The following is a 7,733-nucleotide window of genomic DNA, read 5'->3' as shown; positions in this document are numbered from 1 at the left end:
GACCTAAAGAGATTAATTCAAGAACTGCAAAAACCTACTTGACAGGGAGGGGAAACAGGAAGTTAATCCACCTAATTTGATAAGGAAAAGTTTCACAAAGTATTTTTAGTGTTTGAATAACAAAGCTCTACTATTCCCAGATAACTTACAAGGAAAATCTGGTGTTCAGAATAAAAACCACATGGAAGCACAGACAAGCCTGCCAAGATGAACTGCTCGTGAGGGCTATTAACCACGGATGTAATTAACCAAGAATTGCACTGGCTCCTATTGAACAAACAGTCCTGTTGCAATTTTATTATTTTTTTCCAGAGATACTCTTGATGTTCTACCTAGGTCACTGCAGTCTTCTCTGACCTTGACATCTTTGGGTACTGGCAGGCAATTTCTTTATCTCAGCTGCAGGGATGTTAATCTTCATTAAGGGTTGATCACCAGCTGAATATCTGCTTGTGCCCTTGGGAAATAACAGAAAGAAGTTAAGAGGATCTGGACTGATGGAAACAAATGAAAGTCTAAATATAAAACTTGCTACTGTGATCCACACAAGCTGCATTTTCTCTCCTGCCTGCTAGATTCTGCATTACAGAGATTGCTGTTTGTATGTTGGTTAGAGAAGCAGGACTTCCAGGGTTGGATATGGGCATGTTCTGCATGTGGCAATGTCCTTACACATTTGCTGCCCTGTGAAGAAACTGTAAGGAACTTTAAACAGGAGGGAGCTACAGCTCTGTCTGCTCCATTTACAGTATAATCATTTTTTTTAAAAAAATCTTACTGTAGTTTGAACTACAGCTGAGGGGATTTGGTTTTGTTTTTATGTTTTGTGTCTGCCATGTGGAAGGTCAGCAGAAACACCATTTCCATCTGCTTTATCTCCACACAGCCTCAACACAAAGAGCTTGTGAACCTTTCTTCAGCCCCATCATGTTATCCAGCTCCATCAGTCAACATTTCACAGCAACACCCCTTGAGCCAGCTTTTTGAACAAAAGCTTTACTTGGAATTTAAATACTGTATTTTCCCATAAGCAGGTCCTATCCCATATTCTTCAAGAAGCTTCAACTGTCCCAATGTTAGAGCTAATCACCTTGTAAAAAGTAAAATGAAACTAATCAAGACCATTGGGGAAATCAGTCTTATCAGCAATTTGCCAAAACAGGCAAGCCACCTGAGATTTGTTTAGGGATCAGGTGGATATCACAGCACACAAGCTGATCACACATGTACAAGTACAGTGCAAGTAAGGGTAGCTGCTCACATAAGCAGCACCTGCCTACTGCAGCGAAATTTCAGTATCCTTTGTTGTCTGGAAAGCATGGGAGAAGATCCCCACACTAAATCCTTTGTGTACAGTAATGTCAGAACCTGCAAAGACCGCACTTCCTGCATGTAACACAGAAGTGCTGAATGTCTGTCCCTTGACCTTCAGACACAGGGAGCTCCCTATGATCACTTCCACGTTGGCTACCTTTTGCTTGTCCAGACTTGTAGTGGATTTATTTTAACAGGCCAGCTGGATTCCTCATGGTGTTTTGATGAGTCAAAAGGAGCAGAGAGCTAATTTAGGATCATCTGAGATGCTGGCAGAGCCACCTTTTTTACTGCTATGGCCACAAAACAATATGTTTTATTATTTTATTTAAACAAAATTATACAAGACAAAAAAAAACACCCTACACTTCTATAAGGACAGCCTGGGCCCCTCCTCACACAGTACAGAATTTTGTGCACCCTCATGTTGTCTCAGCTCTTAGTTTTGCAAGTGACATGCAGGGCTGCCAGTATTTCTCCTCCAGCGCATTCATTACACACTGAACCTATCACATGGCTGGGATCCTGTTCAAGACATCAAATCTCAGAGCTTGCCTTCAGCCTCATCATTTCTCAAACTTCTTTCTCATTATATTTCAAAGAATATATTTAACTCAAATTTCCCTTTGGGGTGGACGTGGGGAGGTGAGGACATGACACATAACCGTATGTGCATGATTTCAAATTGGTTATAGATACTGTATTTTTCAATGAGTCTTCATAATACCCTGCATTTTCAGTGCAGCCCACTTCATGATGATTATAAAGAGCTCCCAGACACAATAATAAGGCTGAGAAGTGCTTTGCATTTGTAATAAATCCTAAGAGAGGAAACATGATTCATTCTGTAAAACACTGAGCACATGGCAATAGCCACATCCTTGATCCCAAAGGACAAAGGGTAGTTAAAAGCACCCAGCTCATAAGTAAATCAATAGTAAGAACTATTTTTGTTAGTTTTCCTCACTCCAAGGAGCAAAACAGTGTTCTTAAACATAAAATTTTAAAAAAATGTTCTTTTAGAGGTCCTGGTTGCCTTTTGATGGATAGACACTCGTCTACATTGGATTAAAAACACCTTAGTCAGACCGCTGTCTTTTATTTCTTTGTTTATTGAGTAGCTCCTGCTGGACACAGGAACAGTTTTTCCCAGTGCAGCAGCTCTGCCTGCACAGAGGGGAGGATCTGGAGATATAATGTGCTTTTTGCTGTGCATTCAGTCTTATTTTAAGACAGCCAAATAAACAAGCAAATGCCAGTTCTCTTTAAGCAATGCACATTACTGGTCTCTGCTATGAACAGCTTCCCACAAATGTGAATAAAGATCTGCCTTCCCTAGTTCCCAGCCAAGATGACAGGACATGCACCTTCACTTGCTATATATAGATTTAAATTAGAAATACTAACTGAGCCTATACAAACATTGACCAAACCAAAATCTGAGGCCCCTGGTGACCTTTGTTGACAGAAGAGGTGGTATTGATGACATTAAATATGACTGGTTTACGTTGCCATTTGTAGAAATCCTTCATTTCCTTCTCCCAAATGAGGGAGATGCTCCTTTTTTCTAAAGGAACAGCTGGTTACCCTCCACTGTAGTCTGTAGCAATGGGGAACAAAGAGACACAGACCCCCTTATGCATCTGAAGGAGATCACTTTATTGTAGAAATCACCCCCCTTTATACCTTTAATCTCAACCAGACAAAACCCAGACTTGACAGAAGAAGGGCACCCACTGGCTGGCTCAGCTGCAGTGCTGCTGTCCATGAGCCATGACTGCCTCTCACCCCCCAACCCACTTCCAACCATGCAGCCTGCAGCTGTGCCTTCCCACAGGGCCTTCTGGTGAGCATAAGCCTTAACCACTTCAACAATTATAACCCCATATCTCACAGTAGTCTTTTGTTCCCAAGAATTTACTTTATTCTGTTCATATTTTCCTGTGTTTTATGGGTTAATTTTCCCTGTATTTCACTGGTTTTTTCAAGTCTGCTTACAGGAAAGAAAGCTTTAAAATCATTTATTCTTCCAATTAATTTTTCTTCCTAATTTGTATTTTTTTTTTCCTAAAGACCTACCACATGTATAAAACAGGCAGGTTACCAGCAGGTAGAAATTGTTTGCACTTAGTTTTTATTTGCTGTAAGACTGCATCTGCTCCCCTTTTCAGAGTTAAGCAAGGTGCTCAGGAATAATAAGCCAAATAAAATAAGCCAGGAATAAAAGCCAAAACCAACAAAAAAACCTCTCTTGTTTGCTCTGCCCATTAGAGAGTGTTATCTTCCTCAGCCCCACCTAGGCCAGCCATGACCACTGCAGTTCAGTTCCCTGAAGGCTTTGCTGACCACACTGTACGGGTTCACATCTCACCACCATGACACAACAAGCAAACAAGTAAATCCAGCTGTTTCCATGCTCCATCATCTCATACTCTAAAAATACCACTGTAAGGTTTGGAAGTATAAAGCATGTTAACTGTTCTCTGCTAGCCTTGATCACACGTGTTACACCTCCAATACAATTAAACTAACTATCATTTTAAGGAGGTTCGCCTAAACACAAAGCTAAAATGCCCCTTTTATTTCAAAATCAGTATAGAGAATGTAGCGTTTTCTGAAATTCACTGTGCTCAAAACTAAAGCTTCATTCTAGATGTATGTAAAGGTTTATGATTCATCCCATTAGAGCTAGTACAGAGCCTCTGAAAAGAAGAAGACAATGTTTAGAACTAAAACCTCCTTCCTTTATCCCTCCTGCTTTTGTAAGAGCCAGCATTTACACTTAGCTGAAGGGCAAGAGCATCATTGCTCCTGCAGTTAAGTGCTCCCTGGGCCCATTCATCTCCAGCTAATAATCCAATTTGCCTGGATGTACTTGACTCCAGTAGGAGTGCAATTCACAGAGCAACTGCAGAAGGTAGTTCTTAAGGGACTCATCATATTACACGGAGACAGGCATTTTAAATAGAGAACATATTCTGCTAGAGTGAGGTACACTCATGCAGCCTGCTTCAGTGACATGGCAGTACTATGGCTTGCTTTATTTCACAACTCCCACTTAAAAAGCAAGCAGCACAAAAACTGTTTAATCATTCATGGATTCATTTTACAGAATGCAGAGGCTGTAAACAGTAATTTTACTTTTGATTCTCATCCTACGCCAAGTATAAAGAAAGAAAGTGAAAAAGACAGAAGTAATAAAAAATAAGGAAAATAGCCACTTATTGTAAAAGCATCACTCTCTTTTTTCTACTTACTTTCATTCAATGGGTTACATGTGTCTCACATCCAGAGAACACAGAAATATACCACAACAATCACTTTCACATAATACTTCATATTCTTTCTTGAAAGGTTATGGAAAAGCTTGACTTATTAATGCATAACCCTCCTCACCACCACAAAAAATCCCCCAAAAACATCTCTGTTCTAACCATTGTATTTGGCACCTCATAATCCAGCTCACATTATGGCAATGCTTCTGGGGGAAGTATTTACATAATTAAACATGTCACAGCACAAAAAGATTTGGGCTTTTGAGCAAAACCTCAAGGGCCAAGTAAATTTCTTACAAAACACAGTATGATTTTAGTGGATCTCTTTTTGGGACCCAAGCAGAAATGTTTTTTAATTGCAGTAAGAAGCCCTAAAGAGAAGATCTCCAAGAAAAAAAGGTACAGAATGAAACCGAATGCATAGAACCTGAACAAAAAAAAAAAACAAAACAAAAAAAAAAAAGGAAAAAAATTAAAATTCCCAGTACTCAAAAGCTGCAGGTCTGTTGCCTAAACCTCAAAGCATTGACCTTCACAGTGGCGGCCAGCACATGCGAGCGGGCCGGGCCGGTGTGGGGGAGGCGGCCCCGGGCCGCGGGCCTGGCCTCGGGCCTGCCGCCTCACACGGCCGCGTGCAGCGCTGTGCCACGCTGCCTCTGTTTAACAACAGCTTCACCGACATCCGGCAACAAAACACACTCGGTAATAAACAGCCAGCGAGGATTAGTAGCTGCTTTGCCACAGTCCCAGCAGCACCTGCCCCTGCTGAGCCCTTTTAGGGACATTCTCTAGAGCAAAGTCCCCCACAAAGTTCACCTCAGCTTACACACGTGAGGCTGGGTGTTGTTTACCTCACCTTCTGTCTCCTCAGGTAGTTCACTGCAGTTCCTTCATGCACTCTAGCTACCAAATTCACCTGGCTACAGCCCTAGCTCTTGCTTTTCAGCAGCAAAAACCTCTTCAGCTGCTACTTGTGTGGGGACACAGCTGAAGCTCCTCTTCACAGAAATCATACAGTTATTTAGGTTAGAAAATACCCTAATACTGAGAACTTTAATTGAGTCTGATCATTATCCATAATTCAAAATACACTTCTTAGGTAGGGGAATCTAAGAAATACTGCTTTGATTTAACATCACTGTCAGAGCTGTTGTGGCAGATTCAGGGAAAAGAAGAAAGGTTTTTAAGAATGCCAGGAGATGATGAACATTCCTGGCACACACACAGATTCACTTGACCTCTCATTTGCACCTTCCAAACCTGAATTATTGATTTTCCCTCCTTGAATCAAAAGGTTTTTCTATTCTCTCAGAAGACTAATGTTGCCATGGTATCCCAGCACTTTAAAGCCAAACCTGAATTTATATGACTTTTCCTGAAGGTGAGGAAGGGGATTTGCCCCCTTTTTCCAAGAACCACACCAACAAAGACCATGTCCATTGCTTAGCAGCCCTGGGAGTGCTGGGACATATCCATGGGTGCCAGCACTCCTCCAGCAGATTTGAAAACCTGGTCAAAATAATGTTTGGGCTGAGTGCTGGAAGTTGAGTGCTGGGAGGAGCTGGGGAGGAGTTACCCTTACATTTACATTATGTGTGGGACCTAATACAAAGAAACGTAGAATGAAGCGTTGACTCATAATGACACTAATACAAAACCTGTTCCTAAAAACAAACCCTGTTCATTTTTGCTGGCCTTTCCGTGTCTTGACAAGAAATGAGAAAAACAGCATTTAGTTGATTCTTGTGCAAACAAAAAAGCTTTTATCCATCTCACATCTTTGCTGACAAGATGACAATGCATGCCCTTTCTTCAAATTCAGTTTGGAAGTACCCAACAGTGATGCCTGAAGATTTTTGCTTGTCATATATTTTTCATATACTTGTAGTTTTGTAGCCCGTTAATACATAGTTATATAGCTTCTAGTACTTTTCCTGGCATTTCTCTCGCATTTTAGAACAACAAGCTAACCCTTTCTAACACATTCCTGAAATTCTGTTTAGTCTTATTTTCAAGAAGAGGAATTCTAAAAAGGACACTGTTTTGCACTAGAACTTAGAAGACATTACAAGAAAAAAGGACAAAGAAATGCCTGGAAGAACTCCAAGGTGCAGACCCCAAGGGTGGGTTGCTGGGGCAACTGGTCTCTTATTGGCTGTATCTGCTAGATACACTAATTAATTAACCTTATAAAATTTGTAGTAAATCAATTGTACATGTGTGCAGAGCCGTCTTTGTGCGTCTGAAAGCTTTCATTAAAGATCTGGTTTTTATATTAGCACTCTTAATACCATTTGGAAAGTTTTTGTCTTTGATTATGGGCAACAGCAGTCTCAGACGTGCTGCTTCCAGCCCCCAAAAGCCACATGCCTGGAGTTGCCTGCTCCTTCCCTCTAGCACTCTGCCCCTTCCCTCACCAGAAAGCTGGGCACTGCAGATCTCAGCAAAGCAGAACTCTCGCCTGAGTTTCTGGACATCACTTCTTCTGAACCTAGACATAAACATTGAAGCTGCCACATGGTCTGCAGAGCACTGACTCACTGGAGCATGAGATTTACTGCTGCCCAATAACAGAGTAACATTTCTACCAAAGTGAGCCCTTTAGCAGAAATTTCATTAGGGAGAAAGGTCACCTCTCTAATTTCCCCCATAAATCCAATAGTACCACAGACAAATCTATTTCTACAACTGAGGAATGGCTTTATAACTGCACTTGAATGTCACAGCAACACACACAGTGTGGTAGTACAAACAATGCAGGTGAAAGCAGAAGAATTTCCTTCCATCCAAGGCAGTGATTTTCCCTCTGTGGTAACAGTTAATACTTTTTTTGTCCCCCTCTGCCATTTTATCTAATGGTTTTGTACTGCTCAGCCTTAGTTGTAGAACTGTGGTAGTTTTATTTTGGAGATTCATGTGGGAAGAACAACCTCAGCAAAGTTAAAATAGATACATTGATTTGTTAGAGTGGGAAGTAGTGGCTGCCTCTGAATGTTTTCCTACTAGTGGCTTGTGCTGTCTTCTTGCCTGCCCTTTCTGCAGGATGACAAGCCCCATAGAAGAGGAAAATAGTTTGTTTCCCATCAAGAGCATATTCAAAATTCGTGCTCAAAAACTCATGCTGACAAAATTGTCTGTTACTCT

The sequence above is a fragment of the Pseudopodoces humilis genome, chromosome 2 (genome assembly GCF_049639895.1).
Source record: "Pseudopodoces humilis isolate 2021_Gansu_Grassland_sample_001 chromosome 2, ASM4963989v1, whole genome shotgun sequence".
Lineage (NCBI taxonomy): Eukaryota > Metazoa > Chordata > Aves > Passeriformes > Paridae > Pseudopodoces > Pseudopodoces humilis.
This window is presented reverse-complemented; position numbering follows the sequence as displayed.